The sequence below is a fragment of the Lissotriton helveticus genome, chromosome 10 (assembly GCF_964261635.1).
Source record: "Lissotriton helveticus chromosome 10, aLisHel1.1, whole genome shotgun sequence".
NCBI lineage: Eukaryota > Metazoa > Chordata > Amphibia > Caudata > Salamandridae > Lissotriton > Lissotriton helveticus.
In genome coordinates, this window is record NC_136071.1 from 1,028,431,911 (window position 1) to 1,028,448,586 (window position 16,676).

The 16,676-nt window shown below is 57.1% G+C and overlaps 1 non-coding gene across 1 annotated transcript; it reads right to left on the reverse strand.

Annotated features, from left to right (window-relative positions):
* Window positions 1-1,035: 1,035 nt before the first annotated feature.
* On the reverse strand, window positions 1,036-1,189 carry LOC144786513 (5.8S ribosomal RNA). The gene has a single exon (XR_013602237.1). It is a non-coding gene; the product is annotated as a 5.8S ribosomal RNA (ribosomal RNA).
* Between the last annotated feature and the right edge of the window lie 15,487 nt (window positions 1,190-16,676).

The window sequence follows — 16,676 nt, forward strand, 5'->3', positions numbered from 1 at the left end:
GCGGGGAGGGCCCAGCCGGCGCAAGGGCCTTTTGCGGGGAGGGTTACGGTACCAGCCCGGGGATGCACTGCCATTTCGGTGTCCGTGCCGGGTGAACTTGGGTTCCGCCTCGCAGAGGGACAGGGGACGGGCGGACTGCACGGACCCCACCCGTTTACCTCTCGACGATTTAACGCCCTCTTGAACTCTCTCTTCAAAGTTCTTTTCAACTTTCCCTTATGGTACTTGTTGGCTATCGGTCTCGCGCCCGTATTTAGCCTTAGATGGAGTTTACCACCCGCTTTGGGCTGCATTCCCAAGCAACCCGACTCCGAGAAGACCCGATCCCGGCGCGCCGGGGGCCTCTACCGGCCTAACACCGTCCGCGGGGTGAGCCTCAATCAGAAGGACTTGGGCCCCCTGAGCGACGCCAGGGAGTCGGTCTTCTGTACGCCACATTTCCCGCGCCCGCCGCCGGGCGGGGATTCGGCGCTGGGCTCTTCCCTCTTCACTCACCGTTACTGGGGGAATCCTGGTTAGTTTCTTTTCCTCCGCTTAGTAATATGCTTAAATTCAGCGGGTCGCCACGTCTGATCTGAGGTCGTAGTCGGAAGCATGACGCCGGAGCGTCAAAGGGGGTTTGCCGGGGGGAGGCCGGGACCCTGCCGGAGCAGGGGGGCCCGGCGTAAACCCCGGCAGACCGCGCTCCCTTTTTCCCACGGATCGGATCGGGTTTCGCCCTCCCCGGGAAGCCGGCCGCGGAGGTGGGCGCCCAAGGCGCGCGCGCGCGCAGGCAGCCGGTGGGACACCACAGACAGCCTCGCGCGGCACGCAGCCAGGCGCCCCGGGACGGGTCCCGGGGTGGACCGGTCGCCTGGCCCCTTTCACGGGGGCCAGACGCGCCGGTGGCGTACCTCCGCGGCAGGACCCGGCGAGGGACCCTGCCACGAGCGATCGGGGGGTCTGAACTTGTGGGGGGACGAAGGGGAAGCGGAGCTAACCCTGCGACGGCCCCAGCCGCGTCCCGGGGAAGCCCCAGGGCGATTGACGATCGAGCGACCCTCAGACAGGCGTAGCCCCGGGAGGAACCCGGGGCCGCAAGGTGCGTTCGAAGTGTCAATGATCAATGTGTCCTGCAATTCACACTAATTCTCGCAGCTAGCTGCGTTCTTCATCGACGCGCGAGCCGAGTGATCCACCGCCAAGAGTCACAGGCAACTTTTCCAAAACGTTCACCCACCTGCCGGAGCAGGAGAGGCGGGAGGAAGGCGACGCCGTCCATCCTGCCGCCCGCGCAGCAAGACGGCCCGGGCGCCCCGTTCAAGGCTTCCCCTCTGGGAGTCAGACTGCACCGTTGGCTCTTAACAAAAGGGACCATCGGGAAGGGGCCGAGAGGCAGGTGCGTACCCGGGCCCATGGGGGCCCTGCGAGGCGGGCCCGGGTGCTGCCTGGCCCCGTCTCAGCATGGCCAGACCTCGCGGGGGGGCCTGCCTGAGCAAACTCAGAGAAAAAGGCCCATCAGCAACGGGGCTGAGAGGCAGGTGCGTACCCAGGCTCCTGGGGCCCCCGGCGGGCAGGCCCGGGTCCTGCCTTCCCCTGATTCAGAATAGCCAGACCACACGGAGGTCTGACTGACCCCCTCCCTAGTAATCCGGAGGAAAATTACCCCCCTTTCTTGTAATCCGTGCACACGAGGTGACAGAGGGGACCCATGGCGCGAAAGTACCCGACCTCCTGGAGCCCTCGCTGGGATCCGGGAGGCAAATGGCACCTCATAGGGACTTCCAGGGAAGTCCGGCCATCTGGTCGCCCCATTGGAAAGCATTGCGGGGGACCAGATGGCCGAAGCGATCAGGGCGACCAGATGGCCGAGGGGATCCGGGCGACCAGATGCCCGAGGGGGACCGGGCGACCAGATGCCCGAGGGGGCCCGGGCGACCAGATGGCCGAGGGGGACCAGACCACCAGATGCCCAGACAGGGCTCCTGAACCCAGCCGAGCAAGGGAGGCTCCCCAGGCCTTGGGCAGTGCGGCAGGCTGGGAGACAGGCCCCAGGGCCGGGGCACCTCGACCCGGGGCCCGGACTGGACCCAGCCGGGGCTCCCGAGCCCAGAGGCGCAGGGGGAGCCTCCCCGGGCACACTGCCCCGCGGCAGGACCCAGGACGGAGCCCGGGGTGGGGAGGCCGCCCTCCCCGGGGTCCTCAGGCAAGGGGGAGGCCGGGGGACGGGGCCCAGAGCCGGGGCCCCTGGCCGGGCCCCTGGCCCCAGCCGGGAGCCCGGAGGTGCAGGGGACGCCTCCCTGGGCCCTCCCGCACCACATCCAGGGCTTCCTGCCACGCGGCAGGCCCAGGGATGGAACCGGGGCCAGGGCAGCATCCTGGCCCGTCCAGCTGCCAGCTTACCACTAGGCCGTGAGGGGTCCCAGAGGACCTTGTCCATAGTAATCCGGAGGAAGGCTACCCCTCTTTCTGGGAACAAGTGCGCACCGCGAGGCTCAGGGGACCCTAGGCGCGAACGTGCCCGACTTCCTGGAGCCCTGGCTGGGATCCGGGGGGGGGGCGAATGGCACCTCATCGGGACTTCCAGGGAAAGCATTGCGGGCGACCAGATGGCCGAGGGGAGAGGGTCGACCAGATGCCCGGGACCGAAAGGACTCCCCATCTGCCCGTCCCGAGGCCTTCCCTTGCGGTCGTGCTCCTGCCTGCCCACGCAGGGCTCCAGGCCACAGCCCATCTGGTCCCCGGCAGGGGACCGCAGCCCTGGGAGGGTATCCGGGCATACCCTTTCCGCTAGTAATCCAGAGAAAAACAACCATCGGCAAGGGCCCGAGAGGCAGAAGCGTCCCCGGGCCCCTGGGGGCCCCTGGCGGTCGGGGCCCCAGGACGCCTTCCCCCTCTCAGCATGGCCGGACCTCACGGAGGTCTGTGCCTGATCAAACTCGGAGAAAAAGGACCATCAGAAAAGGGGCTGAGAGGCAGGAGCATCCCCGGGCCCCTGGGGGCCCCTGGCGGTCGGGCCCCGGGATGCCTTCCCCCTCTCAGCATGGCCGGACCTCACGGAGGTCTGTGCCTGATCAAACTCGGAGAAAAAGGACCATCAGCAAAGGGGCTGAGAGGCAGGAGCGTCCCCGGGCCCCTGGGGGCCCCTGGCGGTCAGGCCCCGGGATGCCTTTCCCCTCTCAGCATGGCCAGACCTTTAGAAGTCTGCCTGATCAAACTCGGAGAAAAACGACCCTCGAACTCGGAGAAAAACAACCATCGGCAAGAGGCCGAGAGGCAGAAGCGTCACCGGGCCCCTGGGGGCCCCTGGCGGGCGGGCCCCGGGACGCCTTCCCCCTCTCAGCATGGCCGGACCTCACGGAGGTCTGTGCCTGATCAAACTCTGAGGTCTGTGCCTGATCAAACTCGGAGAAAAAGGACCATCAGCAAGGGGCTGAGAGGCAGGAGCATCCCCGGGCCCCTGGGGGCCCCTGGCAGTCGGGCCCTGGGATGCCTTCCCCCTCTCAGCATGGCCAGACCTTATGGAAGTCTGCCTGATCAAACTCGGAGAAAAACGACCATCGAACTCGGAGAAAAACAACCATCGGCAAGGGGCCGAGAGGCAGAAGCGTCCCCGGGCCCCTGGGAGCCCCTGGCGGGCGGGCCCCGGGACACCTTCCCCCTCTCAGCATGGCCGGACCTCACGGAGGTCTGTGCCTGATCAAACTCGGAGAAAAAGGACCATCGGCAAGGGGCTGAGAGGCAGGAGCATCCCCGGGCCCCTGGGGGCCCCTGGCGGGCGGGCCCCGGGACACCTTCCCCCTCTCAGCATGGCCGGACCTCACGGAGGTCTGTGCCTGATCAAACTCGGAGAAAAAGGACCATCAGCAAGGGGCTGAGAGGCAGGAGCATCCCCGGGCCCCTGGGGGCCCCTGGCGGGCGGGCCCCGGGATGCCTTCCCCCACTCAGCATGGCCGGACCTCACGGAGGTCTGTGCCTGATCAAACTCGGAGTCCTGTGCCTGATCAAACTCGGAGAAAAAGGACCATCAGCAAGGGGCTGAGAGGCAGGAGCATCCCCGGGCCCCTGGGGGCCCCTGGCGGTCGGGCCCGGGATGCCTTCCCCCTCTCAGCATGGCCAGACCTTATGGAAGTCTGCCTGATCAAACTCGGAGAAAAACGACCATCGAACTCGGAGAAAAACAACCATCGGCAAGGGGCCGAGAGGCAGAAGCGTCCCGGGCCCCTGGGGGACCCTGGCGGGCGGGCCCCGGGACACCTTCCCCCTCTCAGCATGGCCGGACCTCACGGAGGTCTGTGCCTGATCAAACTCGGAGAAAAAGGACCATCAGCAAGGGGCTGAGAGGCAGGAGCATCCCCGGGCCCCTGGGGGCCCCTGGCGGTCGGGCCCCGGGATGCCTTCCCCCTCTCAGCATGGCCAGACCTTATGGAAGTATGCCTGATCAAACTCGGAGAAAAACGACCATCGAACTCGGAGAAAAACAACCATCGGCAAGGGGCCGAGAGGCAGAAGCGTCCCCGGGCCCCTGGGGGACCCTGGCGGGCGGGCCCCGGGACACCTTCCCCCTCTCAGCATGGCCGGACCTCACGGAGGTCTGTGCCTGATCAAACTCGGAGAAAAAGGACCATCAGCAAGGGGCTGAGAGGCAGGAGCATCCCCGGGCCCCTGGGGGCCCCTGGCGGTCGGGCCCCGGGATGCCTTCCCCTCTCAGCATGGCCAGACCTTATGGAAGTCTGCCTGATCAAACTCGGAGAAAAACGACCATCGAACTCGGAGAAAAACAACCATCGGCAAGGGGCCGAGAGGCAGAAGCGTCCCCGGGCCCCTGGGGGCCCCTGGCGGGCGGGCCCCGGGACGCCTTCCCCCTCTCAGCATGGCCGGACCTCACGGAGGTCTGTGCCTGATCAAACTCGGAGGTCTGTGCCTGATCAAACTCGGAGAAAGAGGACCATCAGCAAGGGGCTGAGAGGCAGGAGCATCCCCGGGCCCCTGGGGGCCCCTGGCGGTCGGGCCCCGGGATGCCTTCCCCCTCTCAGCATGGCCAGACCTTATGGAAGTCTGCCTGATCAAACTCGGAGAAAAAACAACCATCGAACTCGGAGAAAAACAACCATCGGCAAGGGGCTGAGAGGCAGAAGCGTCCCCGGGCCCCTGGGGGCCCCTGGCGGGCGGGCCCCGGGACGCCTCCCCCCTCTCAGCATGGCCGGACCTCATGGAGGTCTGTGCCTGATCAAACTCGGAGCTCTGTGCCTGATCAAACTCGGAGAAAAAGGACCATCAGCAAGGGGCTGAGAGGCAGGAGCGTCCCCGGGCCCCTGGGGGCCACTGGCAGGCGGGCCCCGGGACACCATCCACCTCAAACTCGGAGGAAAAGGACCATCGGCAAGGGGCTGAAAGGCAGGAGTGTCCCCAGGACCCTGGGGGCCCCAGCGGGCAGGCCCCAGGGCTGCCTTCCCCTGATTCAGAATCTCTGGAGGTCTGACTAACCCTCTCCCTAGTAATCCGGAGGAACATTACCCCCCTTTCTTTTAATCCGTGCACCCGAGGGGACATAGGGGACCCAAGGCACGAACAAGCCCGACCTCCTGGAGCCCTGGCTGGGATCCGGGAGGCGAATGGCACCTCATCGGGACTTCCAGGGAAGTTCGGTCATCTGGTCGCCCTATAGGAAAGCATAGCAGGCGACCAGATGGCCGAAGGGATCCGATGGCCGGGCACGAAAGAGGACACCCTGTGCCCCAACGAAGGAGTCAGCGTGCTCCGCGGCATGGCCGACCGGAGGCCCAGGGCCCCAGCTGGGCCCCAGCCATGGAGGCTCCCAGGGGCCCCGACAGGCCCTCCGACCCGGGGCCCCCAGGCACTTTGACAAGCAGGGGGAGGGGAGGCCTGCCCGGGCACAACGGAACCCCGACCCGGGCCCGGGCCCTTGGCAGTGCAGCAGGCCGGGGGACAGGGCCCAGGGCCCGAGCACCCGACTCGGGGCCCGCCGTGGCCCTTGGATCCAGCCGGGGCTCCCAGGCCTGGAGGCGCAGGGGAAGCCTTCCCCGGGCCTGCCGGACACCGTCCCGGGCACCCTGCCACGCGGCAGGACCCAGGACAGAGCCCCGGGTGGGGAGGCCACAGTCCCCGGGGCCCTCAGGGGCCCCGGACGGAGCTCCTGAACCCGGTCAAGCACGGGGAGGCTCCCCGGGCACCACGGAACCCCGTCCCGGGCTTTTGGCAGTGTGGCAAGCCGGGGGACAGGGCCAAGGGCCCTAGCACCCGACCCGGGGCCCGGCGCGGCCACTGGACCCAGCCGTGGCTCCCAGGGCCCGGGGGCGCAGGGGAAGCCTTCCCCGGGCCCTCTGCACCCCGTCCCAGGCACCCGGGCCACGCTGCAGTCCCAGGGACGGACCCAGGTCTGGGGCGGCATCCTGGCCCGCCTATCTGCCGGCTGATGACCGCTAGGCCGACAAGGGTCCCAGAGGACCTTGTCCCTAGTAATCCGGAGGAAGGCTACCCCTCTTTCTGGGAACAAGTGCGCACCGCAAGGCTCGGGGGACCCTAGGCGCGAACGTGCCCGACCTCCTGGAGCCCTGGCTGGGATCTGGGAGGCGAAAGGCACCTCATCGGGACTTCCAGGGGAACCTGTCCATCTGGTCGCCCCATAGGAAAGCATTGGGCGAGACCAGATGGCCGAGGCGAGAGGGGCAACCAGATGACCGGGACCGAAATGACACCAGTCTGCCTGCCTGCCCCGAGCCTCCGCGGGAGGGTTCCCGTCTGCCCTTCCAGGGCTGCAGGGCTGCAGGGCTCCAGGGCTCCAGGGCTCCAGGGCTCCAGGGCTCCAGGGCTCCAGGGCTCCAGGGCTCCAGGGCTGCAGGGCACCAGGACTTCAGGGCTCGGGAGCTGCGGGGCTCCGGGGTTGCAGGGTTGCTGGGCCCAGTACCCATGGAGCCCTTCCCGGGTACTTTCCCACGCCGCTGGCCGGAGGAGGGAGCCCTGGACGCCTGGGAGGTGTTGCCCGGGAACACAGCCCATCTGGTCCCCGGCAGGGATCCGCCAGCCCAAGAGGGGTCACAGAGTACCTTGTCCCTAGTAATCCGGAGGAAGGCTACCCCTCTTTCTGGGAACAAGTGCGCACCGCAAGGCTCGGGGGACCCTAGGCGCGAACGTGCCCGACCTCCTGGAGCCCTGGCTGGGATCTGGGAGGCGAATGGCACCTCATCGGGACTTCCAGGGAAGCCCGGCCATCTGGTTGCCCCGTAGGAAAGCATGGCGGATGACCAGATGGCCGAGGGGAGAGAGGCGACCAGATGTCCGGGACCAAAATGATGCCAATCTGCCTGCCCCGAGCCTCCGCGGGAGGGCTCCGGGGGCTGCAGGGCTCCAGGGCTCCAGGGCTCCAGGGCTCCAGGGAACCAGGGCTCGGGGCTCGGGGGCTGCAGGACTCCAGGGCTCGGGGGCTGCAGGGCTCCGGGGTTGCAGGGCCCAGGACCCATGGAGCCCTTCCGGGGTACTTTCCCACGCCGCGGGCCGGAGGAGGGAGCCCCGGACGCCTGGGAGGTGTTGCCCGGGAACACAGCCCATCTGGTCCCTGGCAGTGCACCGCTATCCTGGGAGGGTGTCCGGGCATACCATTGTCCCTAGTAATCCGGAGGAAAATTACCCCCCTTTCTTGTAATCTGTGCACTAAAGGTGACAGAGGGGACCCAGGGCGCAAACGTGCCCTACCTCCTGGAGCCCTGCCTGGGATCCGGGAGGCAAATGGCACCTCATCGGGACTTCCAGGGAAGCCCGGCCATCTGGTCGCCCTATAGGAAAGCATTGGTCGCGACCAGATGGCCGAGGCGAGAGGGGCGACCAGATGGCCGGGACCGAAATGACGCCAATCTGCCGGCTCCGAGCCTCTGCGGGGGGGGCTTCGGGCATGCGGGGCTTCGGGACTGCAGGGCTCCGGGGCTCCAGGGCTCGGGGACTGCAGGGCTCGGGCTGCAGGGCTCCGGGGCTCTGGGGCTCCGGGGCTCCAGGGCTCGGGGACTGCAGGGCTCGGGGACTGCAGGGCTCGGGCTGCAGGGCTCCGTGGCTGCAGGGCTCCCGGGCTCCAACCAGGCCGGGGAGATCAGGGAGTCTGCCCAGGCACGAGGGACCCCTGTCCAGGGCACACGGACCCCCAGGACGCGCCCCCGTTTTCCACATTTTTTCACTACGCATAGTGTGCGTAGTGGCACTACGCCCAGCCCTACGTTTTGAAGCAAAGCCTGCAAATGGCTAAAGGTGGGTGCATGTCCCACCTCTTCTGAAAGGTTCACCCCCACTGCATTTTGCCGCAGGAGTGAGCAGCGGCGCGCAGGGCGGCAGCTGCAGTGCCTCCTTGTCTTCCCTGCACCACTCCCCCTTGTCTCCCTGTGACCGCCGCACAACTCCTCTTGAGTGCTTGTTATTACAATACACGGACCTCTCGCAAACACATGCAGAGTGATCCCTCGTGTTACACAATTAAAACAAGCTTAAGTGACAGCAGAAGCGCCCCTTGTGTTACATTAGAGTCATGGACTCGGACCTCAGACAGCAGTGTGATCCCTCGTGTTACACAATTGAAACAAGCTTAAGTGATAGCGGAAGCGCCCCTCGTGCGGTGTTACATTAGAGACACGGACTCGGGATTCAAACAGCAGAGTGATCCCTCGTGTTACACAATTGAAACAAGCTTAAGTGACAGCAGAAGCGCACCTCGTGTTACATTAGTGACATGGACTTCGGCTTCAGACAGCAGAGTGAACCCTCGTGTTACACAACTGAAACAAGCTAAAGTCGCAGAGAACCAAAGTGCCCCTCGTGTTACACAACTGAAACAAGCTTAAGTCGCAGAGAACAGAAGGGATCCTCGTGTTACACAACTGAAACAAGCTTAAGTCGCAGAGAACAGAAGTGCCCCTCGTGTTACACAAGTGAAACAAGCTAAAGTCGCAGAGATCAGAAGTGCCCATCGTGTTACACAACTGAAACAAGCTAAACTCGTAGAGAACAGAAGTGACCCTCGTGTTACACAACTGAAACAAGCTTATGTGGCAGAGAACAGAAGTGCTCCTCATGTTACCTAAGTGAAACGGGCTCGGGTCTCAGACAGCATAACTGCCCCTCATGTTGCACAGATATGGGTACCAGACTTCCGAGATTTGCCAGGACGGTCCCGGTTTTACAAGCACTGTCCCAGAGTCCCGACACTTTTACTGAACATCAGCACATGTCCCGGTTTTTAGAAGGGGCCGGCTGAGAGCCACCGTAATAACATTTTAGTGCGTTCTCCTCGGGGACAAGATGGGTTCTTTAAAGAGTCCCGTGCTCTGCCGTCTCACACAGGTGCCAGTGCTTCCTGTGCTGAAAGAAAGGGTTAACCCACCGTGCCCTCCGCACCCTCGCCTTCCGATGCGTCGGTACATTGTTTTCCTCATCCATGACTTTTTCACAGCCCTTCCTTACTTGAAGAGCTGTTACTGCGTTTTAAAAATGTATTTGTGAAAGTTGACTGTTTTTCTGTGCGTATTTGTTGTTGAGAAGGCAGCTTGGCTTTCTATTCAATTTCTTATTTAGGTTTGAAGGGTTTCTTTGTTTTCAATAGGGTGCACACATCACTTAAACTCCACATGCAAACAACCTCCATGTATTCCAGTCACAGCAATGATAGAGATCTTTATGGAAATGTTAATTCTCTCTTTGGTCAGGCATGGTTGTCTCCTTTCTTAACACAGTTACAGACTATTTAACCCTTTCTCACCACTCCAGATTCCCTTACTCTAATTTGGTGTTCCTTGGGTGGAAAAAACAACGTTACTGCAGATGGCTTGAAAGGTAAAATGTTCATTTTTAAGCCTTTAGGCTACTTTAGCATGTAAGCTGATTCAAAGTCTCTTACACCTTTGTTTTTTTTTAAAGCAAGATGGGTCCGACAAGAAGTTTGGAGTGACAAACGATTGATTACTTCGTAGTTGTGTTTAGAAAGATAGCTATGCCATATTAAAGAGAATGTTAGCATAGCTGTAAAGATTGCTCTCCCCGCCACGACCTGCATATGTGTGTTTTTTTGGTATGTAAACATTGTCTGGACTGCTGTAAAGCACTTGTTGTGAAGCTTCCCACCAGGACTAAAATCTTCCTAAATTGATTAGTTATTGGTTGGGAATAGAAAGCCACATTTGCTGATCTTTATTGTTACTCGATAAAGAAAGAATTACTTGGTTATTTTTGCCAAGATGTAAAGGATCAAACAAAAACGTTGCGTTTCCTTACAAAATAAGCAATGGCATAGCCAATAGGTCTCTCCTTTGGGACCTTATAAGGGAGAAGGACGTGTCCAAAAGAAAGGCTATTCACTTTGACTGACAAGAGGACAGCTGTGTGTGCCTGTCCTCAAGGCGCCTTGTCCTGCTTTGGGAACCTGTGGAGAGTGTGGTTCTGAAGGAACAAAGGCTGGGCTGACTGGCCGCTCTGCAGGCTCGTCGGCAGGGCCGGATTGGCCATAGCGGGCACCGGGTATTTCCCCGGTAGGCCGCTATCGGCCCCCTGTAACGAAATCGGCCCTCGCAAACTGCTCGACTGCACTCCCCCCTCACCGAGGGGAGGGAGGGGCAGCTGAGCAGTTTGCCAGGGCTGGTTTCTGTTCCCAGTCCGGTCCTGCTCGTCGCCGGCCGGGAGCATGACTGGCTTCAAAGGGTCTCTGCTGCCAGTGGACTGCGAAGGGGCCTTTGAAGATGCTGCTCGAAAGTTCAAGAGGGAGGGCGGGGTGTGCAGGAGTTTCAGCGAGATTAGCCCAGAAACAAGGGAAGCTTGTCTGCGCTCGATGCAAAGTATGTCTGTCTAACTCTGTATCTCTTTTACCTCTGTAAATGTAAGGTGGCCTGATGCCTCAGAGTAACCACGGACGTGAAGCTCCGGGACTGGTCTTTTCTTTTTACAAGTTACCGTATTCGGGTGTGGTAATCCAAAGGAAGCAACCAGGACAACAACTCCCAGAGTTCAGTAGGTTCTTAAACAGCCTGCATTTACATGCTTACAACTTCCTGGTGGTTTGTGGCTTGTCAAAATTTAAGTATGTTTACTACACCTACAGTGTTGCATACTCATGGTGTCTCAGGAGTTTGTTAATGCTGCCCTTTGTTGTCTTTTAAACAGTTTTTCCTTCCTGGTTATAGTTTGTCTTTGTAATGTTCAGCATAATAGCTAATAAACGTTTTTGAATCAAAACCAAACCCATATTTCCTTGATGCAATGGGAGGGAGGGGGCCTAATACGACAAGTGGCAATGTGGTGTTAACCCGAGAACTTGTGTGGTGCAAATAATAGTTGAAAAGCAGCAAGAATGTTTTTCAAAGTAATTATTGTAACATATTACCACGATAAAAGCGGGAGCGAAAGGCACACGTCATTTCCTGAAAGTTGCCCTTGCGTGAGTGAATCAGCTAGGCGCGACCAGAGAATTGCGGCGGTAGGTGGTGCTGTTACACAACTAGTTGTCCAAAGAAGAATAAATAACAAGCGCGCCCAGGTGGCTGGGGAAGCTTTGTAATATTACCCGGAACAGATGGCACCCTGCTCGCTCCCCACAGCTGTAAGCCGTAGGAGGAAACATTTACTGAGAAAGGTGGGACATGCACCGGCCTTTGGCCAATTGCGTGTTGAGGGCCACACGCAATGGGCAATACAATGTGTGCAAAAAAAAGCCACATGTACGGGTTTGCTGAGAAGCTGGAGTGATTTCAAGAGGTCATCTCCTAGTCCAGCGCATGCGCGCTGCACTGGGTGAGACCTAAAAAGGTTAATTTTAAACACACCCAAAGCAACATTTATGATGGTGTAGAAAGTTGTAGCAATTGTTTGGGTAACCCATGATGCACTAGGACCCTACTCAATGACATACAGATCAAAATGCTTATACTTTATGCATGAACCAAATGTAATCTGCATATATAAAATGACAGAGGTAGACATGTCTAATAAGATCTCCCTTCTCAAACAAATTAACTGTTCTCTGCCATTTGCTGAGTTTCACACTTTCCCTTTTAATAGTGCAAGGTAAGAGAGCAGCGTAGCTGTGATGCAGGATAGCCATAAAAGGGAGAAAATGCATATTTAAGTATGTGGGGAGTGCTCCAAAGGCAAAACATTTTATGACTTTGAAAAATGAAACACTTTGCATGGTGCATTGCAATTATGTAAAGGCCTTTTTCACTTTTCTGTTAAGCTTGTGATGGTATATCATGGAAGAAAATAACTTCTTTGCATAGCTCCACAGTTTTTATGAGTTGCCTTCAAGCCAGTCATCTATGCAAAGCCACTGCATGCAACTGCACTCTAACATTGCCAACAGAAGCACAGCACCACCTCAGTATCACTCAGACCAAGCGCAGCACCAGCACAGACCACCTCCCCACCAGCACACCACCTCAACACCACCTCTGCACCAGTGCAGCACCACTGCAGTACCTCAGCAGTGGTGCAGCACCACCACCTCAGCATCTGTACAGTACAGCATCGCTCAGTGCCACCACAGCATCACTCAGCACCACCTCAGGACCAGCGCAGCACTACCTAAGCATCACTCAACACTAACACCCCAGCAGAGCACTACCTCCACATTAGTGCACCACCTCCGCAGCAGCACCAACTCAGCACCAGCGCAGCCCCACCACAGCATCAGCACAGCCTTACCTCAGCCACAACAGAGCCCCAAAGCATCACCAGCACAGCATCACCTGAATATCCCCAAAGCAGTGCTCAGCACCCCCTCAGCATCACCACAGCATCACTCTGCACCACCCCAGCATCACTCTGCACCACCCCACCATCACTCTGCACCACCCCAGCAGCCTCAAGCGGCACCACCTCAGCATCACTCGGCACCACCTTGGTATCACCTTGCACAAGCACACCACCACCCCAGTATCACTCAGCAACACTTCAGCACCACCCCAGCATCAGCATAGCATCGATGTTGCACCAACTCAGTCCACCACGGACTTAAAACACCACCAACTCAGCACCAGCACAGCACCACCTCAGCATCACTCGGCACCATCCCAGCATGATTCTGCACCACCCCAGCATCACGCGGCACCACCCCAGCATCACGCGGCACCACCTCGGTATCACCTTCCACAAGCACACCACCACCTCAGTATCATTCGGCACCACTTCAGCACCACCCCAGCATCAGCATAGCATCAATGTTGCACTAACTCAGATCACCACGGAATTAACACAGCACCAACTCAGCACCAGCGCAGCACCACCTCAGCATCACTCGCACCACCCCATAACCACTCGGCACCATCCCAGCATCAGTCGGCACCACCCCAGCATCAATCGGCACCACCCCAGCATCACTCGGCACCACCCCAGCATCCCTCGGCATCACCTCAGCATCCTTCGGCACCACCTCAGCATCACTCGTCACCACCTCAGCATTACTCGGCACCACCTCAGCATCACTCGGCACCACCTCAGCATTACTCAGCACCACCTCAGCATTACTCAGCACCACCTCAGCATTACTCTGCACCACCTAGGTATCACTCTGATCCACCTCAGTATCCCTCGGCACCACCTTAGTATCACTCGGCAGCACCTCAGCATCACTCGGCACCACCGCAGCATTACTCGGCACCACCTCAGTATCACTCGACACCACCTCAGTATCCCTCAGCACCATCTGAGCACCACGTTGCACAAGCACACCACCACCACAGTATCACTTGGCAGCACTTCAGCAACAGTGCAGCACCACCCCAGCATCAGCATAGCATCAATGCAGCACCAGCTCAGCCCCACCACGGAATTAGCACAGCACCACTCAGCACCCATGCAGCACCACCTCAGCAGCAACTAATCACCAATGCAGCACCACTTCAGCATTAACACAGCACCACCTTAGCACCATCTCCATATTACTTAGCACCACTTGAAAACCAGCACTGCACCACCAAAGTGTCACTCAGCACCACCTCAGCATCACTCAGCACCACCTGAGCACCACCACAGCACCACCTGAGCATCACATTAGCACAGCAGCATCTTAGCATCAGCACAGTACCACCTCCTCATCAGTGCACCACCACCACCAGTGCAGCACTAACTTAGCATCAGCACAGCACTACCTCAGCTGCAGTGCAGCACCACCTCATTATCAGCACAGCATCATCTCTGCATTAATGCAGCACCACCCCCACATCAGCGCAGCTGAGCACCTGCGTAGCCCCACCTCAGCACCTTCACAGCCCCACCTCAGCAGCAATTCAGAACCAATGCAGCACCACTTCAGCATCAGTGCAGCACCACCTCGGCGCATAACCAATTCAGCATCACTTAGCACCACCTTAGCACCAGTTCAGCGCAACCACCTCAACATGACTCATCACCATAGCATCACTCAGCACCACCTCAGCATCACTCAGTACCACCTGAGTATCAGTTCAGTTCAGTTCAGTTTTTATTGCATGATTAATAAAAATCGTTGCAATCTTCATTCAGATAAAAAGTAAAAAATTAGATGCTGTAAAAATATTCATTCATTGTTAAATTTCCCTATACAGTTTTTAAAGCCTTTCTTAGTTTCCCCCGGTACTGTACGTTTTTAAGTTCAAGTTCTTGGTCAAAGATTTAATGGAATTATATGTGCCTCAATGTTCTTCCAGCCACGGACAGACCCTTGTGCTCAGCATTGACTATGTTTTTTCCGTTAAGTTTCTTGTAGCCGTTTTTTTACCTCAATCTTGAATTTAAGTCCACGGAAGGCCAGGATGGAAGAAGTACCTTCCAGCCAGCTTATTACTGCTTGCCGACATGAATATATGTTCAGAGTAATAAAGATCTCTCGTAAGAGCTGTCTTCTTAAAGCCATGAGTGCCGGGCATACCCATAACAGGTGCATTACAGTTTCGTTATGGTATCCACACAGTCTGCAGTGGGGACTTTCTTTTTGATATTTCCAAGATGGTCTTAAGTCCTTAGAGTAGTGCTGACCCATTCGGTAGTCAATATAAATCTTTTTTAAATGTTGACTAAAATGGGTAACTAAATATTCCTGTGGTTTTTGTTGATTGTAGGAGGAGATTACTGTCCATGCATGTCGTCTTTTAGTTAGTGTTTTTTCATCCTCTAGCAATGATTTCCTTTTTCCTGCACCTTTAGCTACTTTACTAAAATATCCTTGGTCTGTTTCTTTTTTCCATTCTTCTAATAGTTCCAGTTCGGAGAGACAGGTACTCAAATAACTTCCCCATGAGTTTGTGGGAGGCTGGCTTTCCTGATATTTTATTTCTTTCCAGCAGATATTGTCCATTGACTCAGTTGGGGCTGAGTGGAGTTTGTGACATAGTTTAACAAAGCTTGTAATTGACCAAAATTTCTGATTTTGTAGGCCAAATTCAAGGCGGACTTGTGCTGGAGAGGCTGATTGTGGCAGTTTAAACACTGCCTTGTATATTTTATTTTGTAATTCGTTTAGTATTTTCGCCTCCCTTCAAAGCCACGTAACTAGGCCATATGACAGTGTTGGTAAGATTTGAGCGGCCATTACATTTAGGAGATGAGTGTAATTCGGGCCGGCCATTTTTAGTTGTAATTGCCTATACGCGTAAATTAGTGTTTGTGACTTCGCTTTTATTGCCAAGGTGTGCTCCTTGTTTGAGTGACCTTGTCCGAGAATTACGCCTAGGTACTTGTAAGATTCCTGTTCTTCTAGCACTGACTCGTTAATTGCCCATTTAAATTTGATTTTCTTTTGCTCCACTAACCGGAGCACTTTTGTTTTTTCTTTGTTCAATTCCAGATTTTCATGGGCTAAATAGTATAGTAGCGTATATTTATTAAGCGTTGTAAGCCTATTGGCGTTTTACTTAATAGGACAATGTCGTCTACATACTGCAGAATTGGAAATGAGACGTTTCCCAGTTTCGGGCGTGACTCTCGATTTTTTCTAAATTTCTACCCATGTCTGCCAGATATAAGTTGAATAGACTGGGGGCTAAAACACAACGTTGTTTTAGGCCTTCCTGGGTTTCGATTTTAGATGTTAAACTGGACCCTTGTCCTTGTTTTACCCTTGCCCATGTGTCACTGTGCAAACCGATTATTGCGTTTAACAGACTGTGGGGCAACCACCACTCTTTTAGCTTTCCCCATAGTCTGGACCGGCTCACTCGGTCGAAAGCTGCTTTCATGTCGACAAAGCACCTGTATAATCGTTGGTACTTTTTTTCAGCGTTCTCTGTTAATAGTGGCAGGATGGTCAGATTTGTTATTGTCCCCATCCCTTGTCTGAATCCAATTTGAAAACTGGGAATTAAGTTGTTATTTTCTGCCCATTCTTGCATCTGCTCTAAGAGACATGAGGCATAAAGTTTTGCTTCCACATCTATTAAAGAGATCAACCTGTAATTCCCCGGGTTTCTTCAGTCTCCTTTTTTGTAAATCGGGTGGATGGTGTTTCCTTTCCAAGATGCCGGCATTTGACCTTGTGTGAAAACTTGGTTAAACAGCGCTGTTAGGTGTTCGGCCCAAAAGTCCTCATTGAACTTAAATACTGCAGTCGGGAGACCGTTTGGTCCTGGGGCGCCCTTTGATTTGAGCTTTTGAATTCGTTTTTTTAAGTGGATGCGACTAATCAGAGTGGGTTGTTCGTTAACCCCTTTTTCGCTTTCCAAATCTTTGGGTTTTGTTTC